This window comes from Uloborus diversus, chromosome 10, assembly GCF_026930045.1.
Source record: "Uloborus diversus isolate 005 chromosome 10, Udiv.v.3.1, whole genome shotgun sequence".
Lineage (NCBI taxonomy): Eukaryota > Metazoa > Arthropoda > Arachnida > Araneae > Uloboridae > Uloborus > Uloborus diversus.
The window spans coordinates 72,505,146-72,528,643 of record NC_072740.1 but is presented as its reverse complement, the minus strand read 5'-3'; the positions used below and the strand labels follow the sequence as shown (position 1 = coordinate 72,528,643).

The window sequence follows — 23,498 nt, the reverse complement described above, 5'->3', positions numbered from 1 at the left end:
ACACAGCAGGTCCAGGCAAAAATACATTCTACACCTTATGTATTAATACCTAAACACCAAGTGATGTAATTAATACCGAAAACGTTTCATGTGAAATATGATCATTCATTTTTTAAGGAACGCTTCGAAGACTATTCAACAGTAAAATTCTGGCACAAACATAAATAAAACCTTGACTTTCATAGCATTTTTCTCATCAACACACGTTGGTGAAGAACGAAGAAGAATTCGAGTTCCAACCACTTTGGTTGGCGCGAGTGTGCGTTTACATTTTTACAGGTATAGATTAGGGTGGTTCAAAAATACATGTAAAAAAAAAGCTTCTCCTAGATACAGGGACACCCCTCAATATTTTTAGACTTATGGAAAGCAATATACTGGAAGAATTTTATTTCAACTGGAAGAGGGTGCTGAATCCCCTTCTCCAAACTTCAATAGTATGGGGAGGGGGGTTAAAAAATACATCGAACGGAAAAAACATTGCTACATATTATAAATATACACTGGAAATATGCATATACATTGCAATAAAACAATTATTTACAAGAAACAGCTGGGGAAATTAAATGTTCCTCAATTTGTGGTATTTTCTATGGTACGGCTAATGCTAAATTAAGGGGTCATTGAAATCTGAGTAAGATTTGAGTAAGAAGCTAAAACTTTTACAGCATAGTACAGGGTGATTCATAATGAATGGGACAAAAAGAAAACGTGATTGTGAATGTTGTAATTTATATATTTAGAAAATTCAAATTTACATCAAAACTACAGATATTAAAGTTTCTACAGGTGTTCAATATGTGCCCCTCCGGTAACACGACAAATGTCTACACGGTAATCAAGCTCCGGCCACACTCGTGATAGCATATCCCCTGTGAAGGAGTTGAATACTGCAGTTATCCGCTTCTTCGATTCCTCTAAGTCCTGAGGAAGTGGAGGCACAAACACCTTGTCTTTAACGACAAGAACGAAACCCCAGAGAAAACAATCACAGGGCGTTAGATCTGGTGATCTCGGCGACCAATGAAGACAGGTCAAATCCTGTGGCCCAGCACGGCCAATCCAGCGATGGGGTAGACGTTCGTTCAAGAACTCACGTACGTTGTTATTCCAATGTGGGGGAGCACCATCTTGCTGCAAAATGAAATCAGGAACAGCTTCCTCCAGCTGGGGGAGCAACCACTCAGAGAGCACGTCTTGGTAAATGGCCCCATCAATCGATTTTTCAGCCAAGAAAAATGAACCAAAACCACAACTGTTTGATAAAGCGCAGAAAACGTTCACCTTGGGAGAATCACGCTGATGCTCAAATGCTACATGGGCATTTTCCGTGCCCCAAAATCGCAAATTATGGCGATTGAATTTGCCACATAAGTGATACGTGGCTTCATAGGTAAACACCAGTGTGTTCTCGAACCCATTCACTTCGAGCTTTAATTGAAATTTCTCACAGAAATTCTTACGCAACGGTTTGTCAGTAGGTTTTAAAGCCTGGAACATCTGATATCTATACGGCTTGAATTGCCCCCCCCCCCCCCAGACTCTTCCGTAAAACACGCCACACCGTTGTCTGAGGGACTGCCAGTTCTGCAACTGCACGTCGCGTTGATTTTGAGGGACTCCGTAAAAACGAATCACGAATTCTTTCAACTACTTCGGGTTTTGTTTATTTTCGTCCTGGACTTTTGTTCTTGCTTAAGCAGCTGGTATCCTGGAATTCCTTCACCCACCTGGTTATGTTATGCCGATGCGGTAGTTCTTTATGAAATTTCGTGCGAAAATGTCTTTGCACAACAGTTACCGAGGAAGTTTTGTCATATTCGAAAACGCAGTACGCTTTCTCCTGCATGGACGACATTTTGTTTTTAACAGCCCCTCAAGCGGCGAGTTTGTCAAGGATGATTTTCCCCTGTTGCCAAATAAAACTTGTATAATTGTACTTGCAAAATGAATTTGTTTCGGCTGAATAAATCCATCACGGCAGTCACACTGAGCTGTACTTTTTCCCCCATTCATTGTGAACCAGCCTGTACTATTAGTAAGTGTAAAAAAAATAGGGGGTGTCCTGAACTCTAGCTGAAAAAAAAAAATTTTTTTTTTTTTGAACCACCCTAGTGTAGATGATGGTACAACATGAAAAAAAATATTGCAAACTTTTGTAAGATTTTGGTCAATATTTTGAGTGCATGAGTCGTTTTCTTAAGGCTGAAAAATTTCCATATGTTCATTGAGAATGGGAAAATTTACTGTTTTTCGAATGTTGTTTATTAATAGACTGAACCGCTTAACGTTCATTAGCCAAGTGTTTCCTAAATGTTGTCTCAACTTCTGACACGTATGTCATCTTAATGACACATGGTTTTAATAAAAAAATTTAAATAGAACCGACTTCAAAAACTGCAGCTGGAAATTGCTCTAAAAAGTAAAAATTTCATTCTTTGAACAATATCTATACTACTTTTTGAACATAATTTTTGAAGTCGGTTCAAAAACCATAGGGAAAATGATGTATAACCATTTCTTATTTACATTTTTCATGAAAACCATTAAAACTTCGAACTAAACATTTATATCGATACACAAATATGTTGTTAGAAATGTTGTATATGAATTCTATTGAAGAACCTGGGTCCATTAAAATTTACATTTGTAATTGAATTATGTTTAAGTATGATTTTATCTACTGTTTTTGCGCCGACTTCAAAAATTAAATTTTAAAAAATTGTAAAGATTTTGTTCAAAGAGTGAAATTATTTTTACTTTTTAAAGCAATGGGACCAACTTTCCAAGGACAACCTTCTTTCCCTTTCCAATAAAAAAAGAATAATCAAAATCGGACTATTTCGTAAAAAGTTATGCGTGGTCATGTATAAAAATGTTTTAGAAGTCTTTGAGTGAACAACAAAGAACCCCCTTTTTCCCACCCTTAGAGTAGGATTTTTTTTCCCCAAATTTATATGGGACAAACTTCGGGGTAAACCCTTTCCAATAAAAAAAATTATCAAAATCGGACTATTATGTAAAAAGGTATGCGTGGTTATACATTAAAAAAATATACGAGTCAACTTGAGAACCTCCTCCGTTTTTTCGTCGGTTAAAAATAGTTTGAATTCCTGAAGTAAATGCATTAGTTCCAGCATTATCATTATTTTGCTTAGATAGCCCTATGGATATTTTCTTATTCAAAAATTGGTTTAAGGGAAAAAAAACGGAAGTTGAAATGTTTGTGTTTCGTTCTTTGTTTCCGATTTTTACCTAAGAAATGTGCGAATCTCGTTATGTACATGGTAAAAATAGGTTAACTCTATAGGTTAGGCTGAGAGAAAACATAGGTTGGGCTGAAGGAAAATAGGTTAGGCTGAGTTAAATCATCATTTTACTTGGTAATCAATGTCTTTTTTTTTTCTTGAGCAATCACGAACTGCTTATTGTTTTCACTTGACTGTTGACGCCCGTCTTTTGATTTTATTTTTCTGTGCTTATAATGCAGGCTTCCATGTGCCTTGGGGTCGAATTATTCATAAACGACCTTCTCGACTTTACTCAATCCCTTTTACACGAAAACAATATCCAGCACACAACATCCAGCATCTAACCAATGGCATTCATTTGAATTCTAAAGTCTTGAATAAAATTATAGTTGCAATAAAATCTATTAGTGGAAACAAGTTTTTCAACGAGTAGGGTCCTATCGCAATTCATGACTGCGAAAAACATAATTTAAATTCAAGATTTCAAAATTCAAACTTTTTTTATGCAAATATTTCTATATATATTTCTTAGTTTTAAGAATTGTTGTTCTTGCCATTGAATTTTTCAAAAAGTTGTGCTGAATTTTGAAATTGCTCGTATCAACTGATATTAGAAACAGTAAGATTTTCCAACGTTTTTTATACATTTTTTTGACTACTTGTAAATAAATGTTTTCTATATTTGTATAAATCTTTTCCATTTCAATATTTTCACTTAAAGATCGCTTGAAGTTTGGTTAGGGTAAGTAGTACTAAAAGGAAAACAAATTTGTGAGTCCCCACTGACCTGTGTTAAAGCAAGTTAAGTGTTCTGCCAGAGAATTAAAACTGTTGGCGAAAGTGTGGAAAAACTACAGTTTTAATTCTCTGTAATTGTTCATGTCGTCATTTTTGTCACGCCGTTTGATGCTTCGCGTCGTCAATGCACAGCTTAAATGAGTTTTAAATTTAATTTTCTTTTAAAATAATGAGAATTGATGTTTTGCATAGTTAAAAACCGTTGCATACAGGGTTACAATAGTTAATGTCAAGAACATTTTTATGGGAAGATTCTCATTTCACGTAATTGATTCAATTCAAGCACGTAAGCGTGCTTTTGCACTTGTAAAGCGTAAATGATTATATGAAAAATTAGGATTCATGGCTGAAAGCGACGCTTTAGCTCGAGTGAACGACGAAGAAACGATTACGTTCTATACTGCAGTGGGCAGGTAAACGGCAGTAACTGCAAAAATCAGTTTTCGAGATATTTGAAGAAACACATTTTGGATTCAATACTAACGAAAGGGGAATGTTGGAACTGGACGTTTTTTGGCGGGCTTTTTTTTTTTCTTTTTTTTTCTGCAGAAACCAAATAAGCAAGCTTAAACAATGAAGCTAATGTGCGACAGATGGGGAAAAAAATGCAGTTACTGCCCTTTATTTGTCCACGGCATTATAACTTAGCGCATTTATTGCATTTTTTTCTTAAAAACCGCAATAAAATATAATTAACTCAGTAATAAAGTATACTTAGCTTGACTATGAAGAAATGTAGTTAGCTGTGCCGATTTTTTGAATGTATCGCATCTCGCGTATTTTTTACTCACGAATTTCTTCACTTATTCTATTTGAAAATATCGGCTTTCTATAGTTACAGTGAATCATATTATTTCTACTCGGAGAACTGGAAGAACTCTCTCCGCTTTAAGCCAATGGTACAGTTTTAGAGCAGTTAAGGAGTTGTCCTATACCAACCAACACAGGGTATCCGGAAAGTCCTTGACACATTTTAAAAATTCGTAGAAAAGCAGCAAATTGTCGTATGAATATATTCGTTTTGCGCCATAATGCTTCAGAGGTTCAAGAATTTTTTTATGACATCGTTAAAAAAGGAAAAAAAAAGTAATTATAAGTAATCGCTGTATAGTCACAGTAAGAAGAAACAAACGTCATGTGAGGAGTTTCAACATTTTATTAAACAGAAAGCGAAACTTTTCTACACTAGATTTCAATGTGAGTACAGTTTGTGGACATGGGCTGAACTTGAGTACCGTTTAGATGTGCTTCGAGCATCATTTGGTGCACACACTGAAACGCTAGTACTGAAAGGTATTCCTTTCTGTTAAATAAAATGATTAAACAAACCTCACATGATGTTTGTTTTTCTTGATGCGACGTTACAGCGATTACTTATAATTACACTTTTTTATTCTTTTTTCCTTTGTTTATGATTTCATAAAACAAAAATCTTGAACCTGTGAAGTATTATGGCGGAAACCACATATTCATACCCCAATTTGTTGCTTTCCTATGAATTTTTAAAATGTGTCAAGGACTTTTCGGACGCCCTCTATAACTTGGTACTCAAGCTGCTGGTAGATTGAGGTCAAATATTCATTGTAAATATTGATATTAAACATAATTTGGGCAGAAAAAATTGAGAAACGGCTTGATTGATGGGAAAAAATGAAATTCCTAGAGTGAGAAAACTAGGAAAGGAACTACTAAATCTCGATTAGTTCCAGATACTTAATAGGGAAGTTTTCGATTTTTCAATTTTATTTTTATATGATAGAGTAACATGTATGAACATCATAGGTGAAAAAATTTTTGCGATACGATAAGTAGTTTTTTTAAATTAATTTTAAAGTTCAAGCGCTTGGGACGTCAAATGGCATAGGAAGTGACGTCATGCATTCTTCCGATAGGGGAGAAGCCGAAGGTCACGCAATCGACTTCGAAGACGAAACGTAAAAGGCTTATCTCCTCGCATTTAACTCCTCGCGTTTCTGGAACATTAAACCTCTCATCCTGTCGGAAATATTCGAATATCATCATTGATGTTACATGAGGAAGATTATTTAGATTGTGCTTTAGCGAATCCGGTCTCCATAGTGTGTTCAAAAGGATTATTGAATTTCTAAAAAATAAAAATATCAGCGCGCTCAAAATGTTCCTAGCGAAAACAAGGGATCTTCGGCGGAAGGCTGCCCATTCGCGCCCTGTGACGTAGGCTCGTGACGTTTCAGAAGCGCGGACTTTTGCTCGTGGATTTTTAAAAATTCATTAAAAATCAACCACGGTGTTTTAAAATTCGGCGATGGTGAATTTTTTAGTTTTGAGGGTCAATTAACAATATCCAATAGCCAAAATATGAACATTTAATAGGTTGCAACTTCCCTATTGTATGAGTTTTCTCGAAAACATTTAAGTTGCTGTAACTTTTGATCTCAAATTCGGGGGGATAACGGGCGATATATTTCTCAGTTTGATAAATGCTTACTTGATAAGAGTCAAACTAGCGTCATTTTATGCGGTTCAGATAAAGGCAAGCATACTTTTTATTAATTTGGTTTTCACAGTCAGCTGCATATTTCAAACAGAATGTTTGCGTTGGATATCTGCTTTTAAACTTTTTATACATAAAAACGAACATGTTTTATTTTGAAAATAAGAGGACAATTTTCAAACTGATATTAAAATGTTTAATGGGAAAATGCACGGGAAGAGGGGAGGCATGAATATTTCTAAAACACCTCAGTGATATCATGAAATAGTAAATGTGCTTGCTATGAATGCAAATCAGTGGCGTAGGAAAGGGGTTGGTTCCCGAGTCCGGACCTCTCCCTTGAAGCTCAAAATTAAGCTGCAATAGCTAAAATTAAAGTTATTCCATTCCACTTAGAATACTTTTTTCATCATTTAATCAATTTAACGTATGTAAAATTCAAATCAAATTACTTCTGCTTCTATTAACTTTCCAAAGTATCAGAGTTATCTGATTTTAAGCTGGAGGAATTTCTAGCTATGACACTGATGCAAATTAGTCCTTGCTTTATTCCTCGTGTATATTTTCTCCATTTCTAAAGGTTAAAACGAAAAAGAAAAAAGCGCGGAGCATACAATTTTTAAATGGAACAGGACTGACATTCATGCAAAAGAAAAACAGGAGCGAAAATGATTGTTCTCTTACTCACAACATGTTTTCCAACATTCTATGGCTTTAGAAATGAAAATTTAGATTAAATCTTTGCATTGCTTTCAAAAAATTTCGCTAAATTTTTACTTTTTTTTTCTTTTGGCATTTTTAGTTTCTTAGATCTGTGAAACATTGCTGTTACACAGTGTTAAATATTTTCTAATTAAAAAAAAAAGAACAATCAGTTGAAAAAAACACAGCATCGACGCATTCTACATCAAATGCTCTTTAGAACAGAGTTCCTCGGATACGAGATCAACTTGTTCAATCGATAAGTTTTAAAAAATTTAATGATCTCTAAAGAGTCTTTCTTGTTAACTGTTTAAATCTACTGAACAAGAATTTTCCCGAACTCAAAATGAATATGAAACATGGATTTCTTGGCAAATATCTTTTGGATTTAAAAAAATGTGGTTTGAATTGGAAAATTTCCTTTAAAAACATTTTGGGGAGAATACCCGATAGACATATTTTCCTCTTCTCAAAATCGTACATACTTTTTTTAATTTTCTTATCTTAAATAAATTACATTTCCCTTCCTTTTCTTAGCTTTTAAAAATAATTAAGCCTGCTTTCACCCGCTTATTAGTTTTTGAACTTTTATTGCAGTGTTATTATTATTATTTTTTAAATTTCTTTCAAATGCTCTTTCACAAGTTGACTAGAAAAATCTTTCGTTACTGTACACGTCGAAAATCACAATTCAGTCAGTAAAAAAAAAATGTTTTTTGCTAGATAGAAGACGATCACTCATCTGAAATTGATGTTACAATCATTTTTCTCTTTGAGCACTGATTCAGTGAAGAAAATCACTGCATCAGGGCCGCTAGCTGCATTATCTTTATCTACTTTGCGGAAAATATGAACCAAGTTTGCAAAATTAGATCTTGAATGATTTTGTATTTTTATTTTACTAATTCAAGCAACCGTTGTAGAACATTGTGCAATCCGTTACATTTCTTTCTTTTTTTTTTCCTGAAAATGGTTTCAAAAGGTTGAAACCTTTAATTTTAGCTTAGCGTTGGAACATGATATGATTTTTTTTTCTTTTACTGAACACTGAATTAGCCGTTGTCAGGCTAACTTTTGGTAAAAATATCGGAGAGTATAAATATCAATAAATTAAATTTAAAAAAAGTAGGCTTTTGTCAAAAAAAGATGTGTGGATTGATCTGTAATTTTCATGTATTCATTGTTTTGTTCTGTTTCTTGTTGTTTGAAATGATCTTTAATACAGTCGAATCCTGACTTACGTGAGGGATGCGTTCAAAGACCCCTCGCGTAAGTCGAAATTTCGCGTTGTGGCGAAGGGCGTGTGAAATATACCTAATTATTTTAAACACTTGTAAACACCATCTAAAACAGCTAAAAATCATTTCTCAACTGTACATTACTGTTTCTCACATAAAACTGTTTTTTTTTTTTTATTTAATAAAACCGTTTTATTCAACCCAAAATACTGCTACGATGCACAAAATCAATGATCAATGGGAAAAAAAGATATAAAATAAACCAGTATGGTACGTACTGTATGTAGTAAGAAAAAGAAATGCACTCTAGTTGTAATGTATAGTAGATCCCGTAATGATAATTGTAACTTAATAAAGTGAAGATAATGATGATTTATGCTGCTTGATCAAACCGTTATTCTTATATATTTTTAAATAAATAATACAGTTGCTTCACTATTTTTTTTATAACTTTTCCATCTATGGTATAACCCTCTTCTTAGTTTCCTTAATTCACAATACAAGAGCAGCTTCCATTTTCATAATTTTTGCATTTACCTTAGATACTACTCGGTGAACTTTTACGGATTTCCTTTTTCTTGATTTTTAATTGTACATATGGAAGATTCACTCATACCTAATTGTCGTACTACCTTCAATTTTTTATAGTTGTTCATGCGCATAACTTTTAGCTTTTATTTTTAATTGTCAGAAAGTTTCTCTTTTTCTTTCATCTTCACGAACTTTAGATGAGACGGCGGGCGCTCTTACACTGTTAAAAAAATTTCCTGAAAATAACGGATAAAGTACCGGCAGCAAAGTTGCCGTAAATATTACGTTTCCGTTAAATTATTTTCCGTGACTTAACAGAAGTTCCATTTCTCATTTCTCCGTTTAGTTCTGTTCTTCCATTTATAAATTTTCCGTGATTTAACGAAAATTCCATTTCTCTTCTTTCCGTTGATCTATTTTTCCGTTTTTAAATTTTCCGTTCATCTATTTTTCCGTTTTAAAACTTTCCGTGTCTTTACAGAACTTTCGGTTCTTGATTTTTCGTTGCGCTATTTCATCGTTTCTCATTTTCACATATTTTACTAAAATTTCATTTTCGTTTTTCTATCCTATGTTTAAAATGATATATAATAGAAAAATAGTTAAACTATTCAAAAGCTATTTTTTTTAAATTTGTATTTATTACTAAAATATATTTTTAGTGAAATTTTTGCTTGATAACTTACCTTTCAAGCATCTCGAAATTCGAATCTTCAGATGAATGAAAATAATCGAAAAGTACCAACAAGGAAATTAGTGGATTTAAATATAACACCAATTTTTGATGCTGATACTGCTCGATATTTCCTTCGACTTCTTCTCGTATATATTCTGGCGTGGCATGGAAAAGCATACATGAAAAGTCAAATAAAATGAGTCAAATAAAATACCATTAAAAACCGGTTGACTTTATCATGGAATAATATACCTGATGGAGAGTACCGCATACCAATTTACTGTGTTTAAAAACAGAATCATTGACATACACGTGAAGAATTTTTTGCTCAGATGATGTATACCCCCCCCCCCCCCCACCCGGTGATTTCCGCATTTTTCTCTCATTGGAATAGCAACATAGATTTTTAGTGCATAAGCATTATACTTAGGCTAAACATATCAATCAGTTCGTTTTACCCGAAATGTTTTAACAAGAAACTTGCAATAATCTCAAATAAGTTATTGGATGAGATCCTAAGGAAATAAATTAAATAATTTATATTTTTTATTATAAATGAAATCCCGAAAGGAGTAATGAATGTTTCCAGATTTCTAAGTAGTCAAGAAAACTTATTCTTGTCAAAATTGTAATTGTATTTTCAAAGATTAACAATCTGCTATGCCTTTTCGCAAAAAATATAACAGCAAGACTTACTTTTATTTAGAGATTCAAAATGTTTACTTTCAATCTGTTTAAAAAAAAAAAAAAAACTGAGTGACTTTTTTCTGTCTTGCTCGCACACCACGATAATCTCCGGTTGATACGAAATGTTGGCATTTAACGTTTTAATGACTTTCAAGAATACAACGCGTTAGAGCAAAAACAGTAACTTTATAATAGTTCTATAAATTCCAAATCAGCTACCATCGGAATTCTATCAAATGCATATTAACAAGAAAAATACATTTGTATATTAACATGTACAAAGATATTCTACAATACTTACATGTGACCAGCGGTGCTAAGTTTAAGTGTCTCCATTGCGTCTGTACACAAGTAATCCAATAGCCTTTATTTTAAATGGATAACACGAGATTCTAAAGCTATTCTCACCGCTAGAACACACAATATGACTAACGAGCAGAATTGTTCGAAGTATTGAGCAAAATAATACACCGCAATAATATTCTAATACTGACTCAGTAAAACTCACATCAAATCACCAGGGCGATCAAAACACAGCTGCCTGTCTGAAAATGGCGCAAACATTTTTCCAAACTTACAAAGTCCAAAGGCGTAAAAACAATTTCGACATACGAGTATATTACTTTCCAGACATGAAATAGCAAGCTATCTATTTTGTCTTCGACATCTGAGTTGTTATTCTAAATAAGCTTTTAATTAAAAAATGTAACAGTGCGATTTAATAAGCACTATCAAAAAGCGATGTTTATCATAACTTGAAGGCTAATCAGGATACTAACAAAGTACAGCACAGCGGCAACCCTAGAAATGGAAAAATTCTGTTTTCGTTACTTCTTTTCGTGATATTTCTGTTTTTGGAAGGAAAAAATACGTTTTGAAGCATTACGGAAATATTCTGTTAAAATCAGTCAGAAAACTACCTGAACTTTCAGGTTTTTTTTAACAGTGTAGGTGTCATATATTTCATCAACATTCATATTGGGAATGAAAAAATAAATGGAAAATGAGGAGTATTTGTATAAGCGATGTTTAGACTAGTACTATGTGGGAACTTCCGCTCTCAGTGATGCTAAAGTGATGAAGGTCCATTTACGGGGGAAAAAAAAAAATTAGTAGAAAATAACAAAGCCGATACTTACGCACTGTAACTCCCTTCCGAAAATTTTCGTGCAGCGGGCGAGGAATACGCGTTAGATCTAAAATTCTTTGCTGGGGAAAAAACCGAGTTATAGCCATTTCGCGTAAGTCGGATCGCGTTGTAGCGGGATCCGACTGCATGCAAATTTACTTTATAATATACAAATATAAAGCTAAATGTCATTCAAGTGTTGTATGTCTTTAAAATTTTTAATTCGCAGAGTAGTATGTATTTATGTATCTATAACACGTGATATTCTTGCAAGTATTTTGGTATGTCTTTCATCTGCTTTCCTTTTTGTTAGCTATGCCTGATGAACGCATTCTTTATTGTCCTACGTGCTATAGCCACCTGACACAAAAAATCAGGCTCCATCTTTGACATTTTGCCCTTAAACCGTTCATTAACTAGAGAGACAAATGGCTGGTTTGTAATTTGAAATTGATCAAAAGGTTTTTTACCTTTATAGAGTTACATTGAACAGCAGGGATTATTTTGTATATGAACTCACGAGAACATTGTTAAAACTGTAGGATGCATGTAGCACCTTTTAGGGTGAAACGTTGTAGCACTAACGGCACACTCTTAAGGGCGCCACTTGGCACCCTATGGCTCACGAATAGCACCCTTAAAGGTTCCATTTAATTCTCTATAGCACCTTACGGCACCTTTGAGGATGCGATTTGTCTCCATCTGGTACCATTAAAGGTGCCATAAGTGACAAAATTGCCCCCTTAAGGGGCTGCCTCTATTGCTACAACGTTTCATGGTAAAAGATGCCAAATGCAATCCGCAGTTTTAACAGCGCACTCAGATCCTATACTACTATTCTTTTTTTACCATTCTTTGTTATTTTTTATGCCCTAGACGGTATTCAAACTTTACGTAAGAAAAAAAGTTCTGAAGACTAGAGAACCCGCATTTCTTTTGTAAGAAATTAAGTAGTGGACAATTTAATTTATCTCTTCTTATAATACAACGGGACGTATGAAACGTTGCTTGGACGTGAACTCAATATTCCAAAATATATTTCTAATTCAAAGCTGTGTTATAATTATTTACCGAACATTATCGTGCTTTCCTGACGCACGAACTATACTGCCGTGTGCAGTTAAACGGCAGTATCTGCAGAAATAAAGTTTCGAGATATTTGAGGTGACGTGTGTTGGATTCAATGCTAACAATAGGGAATGTTGAAATTAGACTTTTTTTCAGCAAAACCCAAATAAGCAAGCTTGTACAATAGTTAACGTACAACCAATGACAAAAATGCAAAAAAAAAAAAAAAAAAAAAGAAAAAAAAAAAAAAAAAAAAAAAAATTTGCAGTTACTGCCCTTTACCAGCCCACAGCAGAAAAGTGATTAGTTAGTGATAAAATATCACTAACACTATCTGACTTCAATGAAGGAGCTCTTTTATATTTTAGGCTGTGTTAGTGATAAGCTGTTTAACTGTTTTCGAAAATGTCTTCGAAATATTTTCCTCTCTTTTTATAATGCGTAACATATTTCCTTACGAAAACTATTAATTGCTTTAAAAATCCTTGAAACTTTGTATTTGTTTGATGCAACGCGTAATAAGTAAATGTAACGAAACTTATCGTTTTTGTGCTTCAGAATCAATTTTGCTCTGCTAAGATGATTTTCTATATTCTCTGATTCTTTTATCTCCAAATATTATCAAATGATTCATCTTCTACTTCTAGAGTAAAAATATTACAGTACGGTAATTCGTAGTAGTAAAGAGAGTAAAATGCATTCATTTAAAAAAAAAAACTTGAACGGTATTTTAATGTGTTTCTTTATTTTAGACTCTATCATAATCTAAAGACTCTTTTTTCACTCGCGTATTGGCAAAAAAAGTCATTTCTCTCTGTCCAATACTACAACTGCATTTTGCGTGTTTCGTAGACGGCTATTTTAGTCACGTGAAAATTTTTTTAGAGCATTTATTTGTTCACGCTCAAACGCTTCGGACCTTTCGCTCAGGTAAAATACGTAATAAAAGAGTAGAGGATGAACCTCGTTTTTCTCCATTGTTTTTTCTTTCCTTCGTGGTTGAAGAAAAAAAAAACAGAGAAAACTCACTCGCAATAATTTCTTTAAGAAGCTAAATAAATATGATTTTTTAGACAGGTAGTAGAGGAATGTGGAACGAAGTGAAATAGTTAAGACTACTTACTTTTTTCCAAAATGAAAAAATCGGAGATTTGATTTTAAAATTACAGTACATAAGGGCAGAACAATGTAGTTGATAGTAAAACTTGCGTTAAAACATTATTTTTTATTCTTGCAGAAAATTTGAGCTTAAAAAAAAAGTGGAAGTTTTTCACTTTAAAAATTCATGGGGCACAGTGAAAAATATTTTTCTATTGAAAGATTTTCTATTGATTCTTACAAATATTTTTGATCAAGTGAATGAATAAATGAATAAATAATGAAATAATTAATGAATAAATAAATTCATTAATTGGACAATGTATGAGGATTAATAAATGAGTGACTAAAATAGTGAAAGAATTAATAAATAAGTAAATTGGAAGCAAAAGGAATGTAGATGGACCAACTATTAAATGAATGTGTAAGTGATTTTGTAAAAGACAGAATAAATGAACAAAGTGAACTATTTCACTTTGCCCGCATGCATTTGATTAATTGTACAGAGCGTTTAAAATAAAAATAAGCTTAATATTAAATAAATAAATACTGCACCGAATATTAGTAGATCCCAATTTATATTTAAAATATTGATAACAAGAACTTTATCATTTTATAACAACAAAATAAATTTTTGACTTACGACAAAATATTGCAATATAGGTATCTATTTTGAAAATTGCTTGTATTATCATAAACTTTGATCTTCAGAGATAACTTTTTCATAACTGGAATCGAGTACATGTGGTAATAGATAGTTAAAATGTTACATATATATGGCGCTAAAAGCAGAGTAAATATTTCACCATTTCACTTTGCTCTACAATTTTACGTTGCCCCACATTCCCCAACTTTTGCCGAGCAATTGATTTATGCAATCAGAAATAAATCGCACTCAAAGGTGAGATTGACAATTAAGAAACAATTTTAAACCAAAAGTTGAGTAGCTTATGCGCATATAACTTAAGTTTTATATATATATATATATATATATATATATATATATATATATATATATATATATATATATATATATATATATATATATATATATATTGCATGCCGCAAAATTCGGGAGTCACCAGATTTTCAATAACTTTTGCTTGGTCCTTCTCGGCATGCCGGAAAAATTAAGGTTAGAAAAAAAATAATAATTCTAAAACAATATATATGTTCAGCTTAAAAATGAATATAAGTTCTATACCTATCTTTTTTAGTATTAATAAACAGTTAAATTTTGTAAAAATATTTACTAACAATGCCATTTGTTATTTTTACAAGAAAACTATGGTTTAATAACGAATAATTTTATAAAAGGTAAATTACAACTTAGTAAGCAAACATTTAAGTAGTAGGTTACCGCCCCTAAACCAGTGCTAAAGAATTTACTACAGCTATTCAATTATAAAAGTTAAACTTACCTCTCTAAAAGGAATCTAAAACAATTTACTTAAAAAAAATATGAACAAATCGCAGTAACGATGATTGCTTCTGAATTGATTACTTTATTGGCTAGAATTAAAATTCATTAGTACCGAACTACCATAAATAACAAGCACAAATTACATGCAATACACTTTTTTGAAAGAAGGTTACTTTCGGGATTTATTTTTTTTCCCCCAAACAGTGGTTTTCTTTCTGATTGAAACTGAATGGGGAAATATATTTTTGTTTTGTTGCAAAATAAAACCTCGAATGATCCAGCATGCTGGATAATGCGGGGTAATGCGGTATATATATATATATATATATATATATATATATATATATATGTTACCGTTAAAGTATATAATGCAGTTATTTTATAGAATACCTAGTTATTCTATGAAATAACTAGGTATTCTATAAATAAACTAATGATATAGAATTAAAATGGAAAAGAAGCAATTTATCTAATTTATGCAGCGTATAAATATTATTTATGGAAGCGTATCATAAAATCATTTTTTACGTTACAACGAGGATTAATAAAATGACACTTAGAATTACAAAGAACGTTATTTCTAAAACAAAAACATTTTTTGTTGACAGACTGGGTTTTATACGAACATTTTGGCATTTTGGGGGTAACACAGGGGAGGAAGGTCGTGCAAGATATATGATATAGATTATTTTACACTTTAACGGGCTGCAGATCGTTATTCTATGAAATAACTAATTAAACCATGAAATACAAGATATATATATATATATATATATATATATATATATATATATATATATATACAGCTTGTCACCGTTTAACCTACAAGACCTCTATTTTCGAACATATTTCACCATTTGCTAACATATGTCTCTATAAAAAAAATCACCTGATTCCACCCACTGTAATCTTTTTGAACTTAAAAAACTCAAAATGACTGTTATATATCTATACACTCTGTCGCAAAAAAATATATGCACCCACAAGAAATTGAGCTACACTCATGAAACTTGGCAGGCATGTAGTGTATAAGGAGATAAGAAGATTATTAAAAATTCTGAATAAAAGATAATTTTATTAAGCAGTTACAGTATGCAAAAGGTTACAAATCAATAAGTAGGAAAGCCACCTCTGGCAGCCATACAAGCCGAAATACGACGTGGCATCGAATCAGTTAGGTCACTTATGACCCCCTGCGGAAGATCATGCCATAATCTTTGCAACTGAGTCGTTAATTCCCCTGTATCCCCGGGATGACTGCAGTTGCCTTCCCAGCACGTCGCAGACATGCTCTATTGGCGAAAGGTCTGGTGACCTGGCAGGCCATGGAAGTACGTCATATCCCTGAAGACAATGTTGAGAGAGTCGCGCAGTGTGTGGACGAGCATTGTCCTGCTGATAAATAGCACCTCGGCGACTTGATAGCATAGGCAGAACAATCGGCGTTAAAATGCTGTCTACGTATCTGCGAGCTGTCAAAGTGCCTTGGAGAACAACTAGAGGTGATCGTCTGTCCCAAGAAATCGCTCCTTACATTGTCACACCTTGTGAAATTGCTGTATAACGCTCGACAACAAATGCAGGATCGAAGCGTTGGCCGGTGCGGCTTCACACACGTGTATGGTGATCATTAGCACTGAGATTGAATCGGGATTCAGCGCTGAAGATCACACACCTCCAGTCTGTCACGCTCCAAGCTGCCCGAGGTCGGCAAAAATCCAGTCGACACTGCCTGTGATCTGGGGTCAGTGGCAAGCGTCTTAATGGACGTCGGCTCCTTAAGCCAACTTCGGCCAGTCGTCTCCTAATGTTTTCCCTTGATACCACCGGATGCTTGGAAGGAGGTAAGTCGCGTTGAATCGATGCTAGCGACGTTGTCGGTCCCGACGTGGCCGCTTTTCTGATTGCGCGATACTCGCATTCATTTGTGTCCCTGGGACGCCCTGACCTTCCGCGACGGTAGACTCTCCCTTCCGTGATCCACTGTTGCCAATACCGAGCAACTACCATATCACTCCGACAGAGGTGGTGGCCGATACTCCTGTTTGACCAACCTGCTTCTCTGAAGCCTATTATACGGTCCCTATCAAACTCCGTCAGCTATCCGTACTGCCGCCGGTTACGTCTTAGAGGCATCTTAAGTCACAATACAGTCTACCGAAGTCAACAGATTCGATTGCAAAGCACTACGGCACAAGTACTCATGCTTTTAAACTCTCCCACCTGTGAAACTCACATGCTCATAGCGCGCTTAGCCTTGTTTCATTGGCGCTGAAATTTAAATCATTTGCATATCAGCTACCAAACTGCATTTGTGCCGGGTTTCATGATTGTGGCTCCAATTCTTCTAGGTGCATATATTTTTTTGCGACAGAGTGTATATATATATATATAGAGAGAGAGAGAGAGAGAGAGAGAGAGTATAAACCCGATTTAACAATTATCAAGGGACTGGAAAAAGTTATCTATCGTTAAATCGAGGAGCATATACATTCAATGCAGTTTAATCTGGACCAGTGAAATGTATCATTAAAATGAGAAAATCGTTAAATCGGGTATCGTTAAATTGAAGTTATTCTGCATATGTCTTAAAACAGTTTCAGTAAATTTTTTATGGTGTTAGGATAAGTAGGGGAGGGATGGTTTCATTCCCCTGGAGAAATTTTCAAAATTGACGTCAAAAGTTATAATTTTAGGCAATTTTTCGTCTCATTCTGGAAAAGAGAGAAGGGGGTGCCTTTCCAATTTTTTCCTCAACTGAAATCAATTTCAGACTACCTGTGGTGAAGTTAGGGGGTCTGGAGCTCTTCCCAGAAACTATCCGAAATAGAAGTTTTAAAGAAGCAATTTTAGGCCACCTTGAGAGACGTTATATGAGATAGCGGGTGGGAGGTAATGAAAGTTGTCTCTTGGAAAACTTTCGAAATCAAAATCTTAAAGACGCAATCTCGGGCTATCTTTTTGGTAGAAACGTTAAGGAATGGGTGGAGGTTCGATGACCTTTCCTTGTGAATTTATTGAAATTGACGTTCTAAAAACGCATTTTATTCTATCTTTGATGACGTTTGGTAGTAGGTCAGGGTTCGGGATATGTCTCTAGAATTTTTTTCAATCTTTATTGGTAAGTGTAACATTGTCCCACAATAAACCAATCGGTCTTTGGTCTACAAATGTTCAACACAGGATTAATAACAATATGCGTCGAGTCTTCTTCGAACTAGTACTTCTTGATATTGTTATTTTCACTCATTCCTTTTATCTTTCCTTATGAAATACTCCGAGATTCCAGAAAATAATTCGTTTTAGGTCATAAAACCGGTTCTAGAGCCTTGAAAACGCAACGGGAAGCTGCACGGAACGCGATACAAGTCTTCTAATAACTTCCTAATTGTTTGATCAAATTGTTTTCAATTTAAGGAAACTTTGGCATAAATAGTATCAAAGATTTTAATTTTTATGTCTGCTCCTTTGTTATTATGCTAACGTATCTTTGATTGTAGAGCTCGAAAGAATTTTTATATAAAAATGGCAGTATGCTTGTTTATGTGTATGTGTAATCCTTATACAAATCTAGTTTACGATGGATCTTTGTCAAACTTGGCAAGAGGTCCTTGGATGATCAAGAATTGACTTAGGGAGGGGGGAGTGGGAGGTTCTTCCCCCATGGGGGCGAATAATTCTTCCCCTATGAAGGGTTTTCACCAAAAATCCGTGGAATGTGATGCTTACTCTTATAAGAAACAATGACTGAACTTCTGGAATCAAAAAATAAATAAAGAAAGAAGTCTCATCTTGAGTGATGATATTGCTCTTTTCAACACGTTGACGGGAAATTGTATGCTATTTTTTTTTCTTTTATTGAATCATAATTCTCAAACATTTGTTACTTGACACAATTTTCATTTTCAAGGTAGACCGTGCAACATCGGGTAACGCAGTAAATATATTATAAATCCTGGTCAGCCTGGAAAATAAAAGCGATGTCAAGTGATACATGTTCAATCCTCAGACTCGAATAAAAGAGGAGAAATTTAGGTTAAAATTTCCCTTCACAATAATAACACTTCCTATAAACCTTATTGCAGTAAGAACATTTTTCCATAAAACTTGCCATCGAATAAGAGCATCATTCCCTAAAAATTACCCGTCGAATACGGAGATTAGTCACTAAAAATTGCTCTTCGAATTAAGAAATTAGTCCCTAAAAATTGTCTGTCGAATTAGGTTATTAGTCACTAAAAGAATGAGGTCAACAGCTCTAAAATAAAATCACAGCTGTCTTTAAAGATCCCAATCCCTATCAAAAAATGCTCAGTACTGCGTGGCTACCTCAATTGTTACACCGTTTCTTGGTGGAGAATAGAACTGAAGTCGCGTGACGCATGTCTAGAGATGTAAAGTTTCCGGAAATTTTGAAGTGGTGGGGAAAAAAAACGTTTTTTTACCAGTTTTTTTCGGGAAAAATTGGAAAAATGGAAAATTTGTTTTTTTTTATGAATAAAAATAGGGTTTTAAAATAGCTCTCTGTTTTTTGGAACATTTCAAGGGTTAAGCATTAAAAATATATATGCAATCCACACATCTTATTTTTCTGCTTGACAGAAATACACATAAGGTAAGTTTAATTAGAAAAAAAAAACTTTTTTTTTTTGTAACTGAGAGCTTTCTTGGTCAAACACCAGAAATAAGTCAAGTTGTCGTTCAACCAATAATATTGGGTAATTTGTGTCTAGTCATAACAATTACATTTTCTATTTTAGATTGCCTTTGAAACTTGAAATAATAATTGTAATTTTTGACTTTCAAACATGATTGATATTGTTTGAAAGAAAAATAAGCATGATTTCCCTTAATTACAATGTAACTTTACTGTCTGAAAATGAAAGCTATTGAGTTTTGATTTTTTTTCCAATCTAAGATTTTCGTCTAAGTCCAAATCAAAACTAAATTGGTTTTTCTTTTCCTAACAGAAACCTCAAATCAAAACTGCGTAATGGTTTCTAAAGCTGAAATAAAACCAAAACTGTAGTTTCAGTTTATTCATACAGCCGTGCTAAGCACAGAAATAAAAGTAGTCATACCTGCACTTTTGAACAAAACTGAGTTATTATAACCAAGTTTTTCTCTATTTTACTTAATGAATAAAATGCTTTAGGGTCATTTTATCAGAAACTATTTTATTTTTTAATTTTGAAAAAGAAAACGACATCTGAATCAAATAGCTAAACTTTAAACACAATATCTCAGCTTGAGTTCAACTGCAGATTTCACTTTTTTGCTTAGCGGGGTAGTATACAGGGAGCGGCAAAAAAAAAAAAACACCTCAGACAAAGATTACATCATCGAATCGAAGTAAAGTAGTTTCATTTTAATGTGTGTCGTATTTATTTTTGTTTCTCCCTCTTTATTAGAAAGTAATTCACTATATCTCTTAGTTTATGTATTGTTTTACGGTTTTCTTGCAATTTTAAGCAAAAGAACTGCTATTTTAAAGTTGTCCGATGTCCGGAAAGCGTACAAAAACGAACCGGGAACATTGCAGTTAATCGTCAGGTCATCCAAAAATGAGTTCAATGAATTCCTTGGTTTACACGAGAAACGTCGTTTCGGGAATTTGCCCGATAAGTCCGACTAATGGCAAAAACAGCTTAAACAAAAGTTTTACGAGTTCCAAAAAGTTCAGAAATTCGTATGACTCCAAACAGGGCCGGCTCTAGTAGTTCTACCCCCCTAGGTGATATTGACAAATGCCCCCCCCCCCATTGAATAATAATAATAAAAATAATAATATTTTAATAAAATAAAAATTATAGTAAAGTGTTCACAATTAGGGAGTGTCTAGTTAAATTCCAAACTGAGTTTTGAATATCCAAGCACTGGGACCCCCCCCCCCCCCACACACTTTAAATAACATTTTTATCTATATACAGGGTGGTTATAAAATAATGTGAGGTGTTCTGAGTCCTCTAGCAAGTGAAGTATTGGACGAAACATCGCCAAATTTCATGGGCGTACATAGCAGAACATGGGATTTTGATTTCTACAATAAAAAAATAGTACCAAAAGTCACCACCAGGGGAATTTTGGTGCTTCAAAGTGTATTACTTGCGAATACTGAAGAATTAAATGCCAAAAAATGCCAATTAAAAGCACACATCAAGTGTTTGGCTACAAATAATTGTTGCTTACAAAATGAGGTTCAATAAAACCAACAAGAAATTTCAATTTGTAACAAGAGAAGAATTATAACCATAAGTCGCCAGGAAGAAATTTTGGCGTGGCAAGGATTTCTTTCTGAATAATAGTCATGTAAGATGGTGCACCACCTCATGTTGGGCTTTAGGTACTGAGTGTATGGCGGAAACATTTCTTTGATAGCAGTTTTATTAGTCATGCATTTCCTACGGTAGGGAGACCGTGGTCGCCCAATCTTTCACCTTGTAATTTTTAACCATGGGGATTTCGTAATTGCGTTGTGTATCTGCGACATGTTCCCGATATCTCAACTTTCAAAACTAGAAAATGTTACAGGTAAGCGAAATTAATCCCCCCCCCCAGAGGTGTGGAAAAAATTTTGCATTGTATGCAGTACCTGGAAAATCTCGATGTTGGTCATATTGAACCTCACTTGTTGGTAAAAATCATATTTTGTGAATAAAATTGATACATATTTTACCATTTAGCATTTAATGCTTCAACAGTCACAGTAATACACCTTTTCAACGCCAAAATTTCCCCCTGGTGGCGATTTTTGGTACTATCTTTTTTAATTTCAGAAATTGAAATCCCATGGTCTACTGTGTATGTCCATGAAATTTGGCAATGTTTCGTCCACTACTTCGCTGGCTAGAGGGCTCCGAACATCTCACGTTGTTTTATAACGACCCTGTATACAGGGTGTTTCGTTTTAACCTGCAAGACCTTTATTTTCGCTACCGTTTGGTCCTAGATGCATACTTCCAATTGCAAAAATGTTCAAAATCAGATGCGGAGTTCAGACATTGAAAGTTTGAAGCAAAAATAAAAATTAGTCAGGAAATAAAAAAAATTAACTTTTTATTTGGGCCCCAGGTCCCCTAACTCATATTTAGGGAAATATTCTCCATTAAAAAATAATTCCAAAACAAAAAGTTTGAAATTAGTAAGACCAATAGTCACCGAGATATGAAACGCAGCGTTTTGTGACTTACACTACCTTTCACTCGCCGTCAATAATACCTTTTGGGGGAAAATATAGCAATTAACAAGTGTTTAAAATTATATGTGTGCATAGAGTGTGGATTTTCAAAATGTTCGAGGTTTTTCAGTGTGGTTTTGCGTATCACGGCATAACATTTGCGTTTATTGTTAAAAAATATAAATTTTTACTTTGACAACCTGTCATTCTTCTGAAAGGGCGATAAGTTCCAATGTCTTCTTCTGTATGGTCCCTTAAAATTTGAACTGGAATATCACCTTGAATTTTGGTCGCACAAATGTCAAGTTTTTGTGTCAGTTTTTAATGGAGATTATTTCTTTAAAAATAAGTTAGGGGACCTGAGTCCCGTATAAAAAGTTATTATTTTATTTTTTGACTCATTTTAATTTTTGCTTTAAACTTTCAATATCTTAACCCCGCATCTGATTTTGAACATTTTTGCAATTGGAAGTATGCATCTAGGACTAACGGTTGCGAAAATAGATGCTTTTGCAGGTTAAAACGGAACACCCTGTATAAGAGTGACGGTGTTTCTTTCTTCGTTTTGTACTCGATGGCCAGAAGCCCCCATAGCACCTACAGCTCTGAAACTTGGCACAAAAATCGAACGTACACCGAGGGCGTGCAACTAGAACCAGAAATTCTTAATTTCTAATTAGTTTTTTCTTAATTCAATGTTTTATAACATTTTAGCTCTTTTTTTTTTTTTTTTTGTGTTTTCAATTCGTCACAGATCCCCCAACCAATCGCGCCAGGAAAATATTTTTGTATCATAGTGCAGGGAATTTAATTTCAAGTATGACGACCAAAAAATTTGAAAATTGACCGATTTTTGAATTTTTTATGAATTTTTGAAGAAACCTTTATTTTGCGGTTTTTCCCCGGGTTTAACTTTTTTTATAAACCCATCCCCCAAAAAGTATTAGATATTTCTTTCTGAAAATTTAGTATGTTGTAGTCAAAACATGTGTCCCTCTTCAGATTTTTTTTTTTTTTTTCAAAAATATGCGATGGGTTTTTTTTTTTTTTGAAAAATTTTTATGAAATTTTGAAAAACCTTTATTTTTCACTTTTTCCTGGGTTTAATTCTTTCTAATCTTATCCTACAAAATGTATGAGAACTTTCTTTCTGAAAATTTAGTATATAGTAAACAAGACATTTCAGCTTCTTCAGAAATATTTTTTTTAAATAAATATGCAATAGCTTTTTTTCACATTTTTTAAAA

General features: G+C 33.7%; 1 protein-coding gene across 2 annotated transcripts in view; it reads left to right on the top strand.

Annotated features, from left to right (window-relative positions):
* Positions 1 to 23,498, top strand: part of LOC129231210 (protein timeless-like) — a 129,498-nt gene that overhangs the window by 8,977 nt on the left and 97,023 nt on the right. The gene's annotated exons all lie outside the window — the stretch shown is intronic.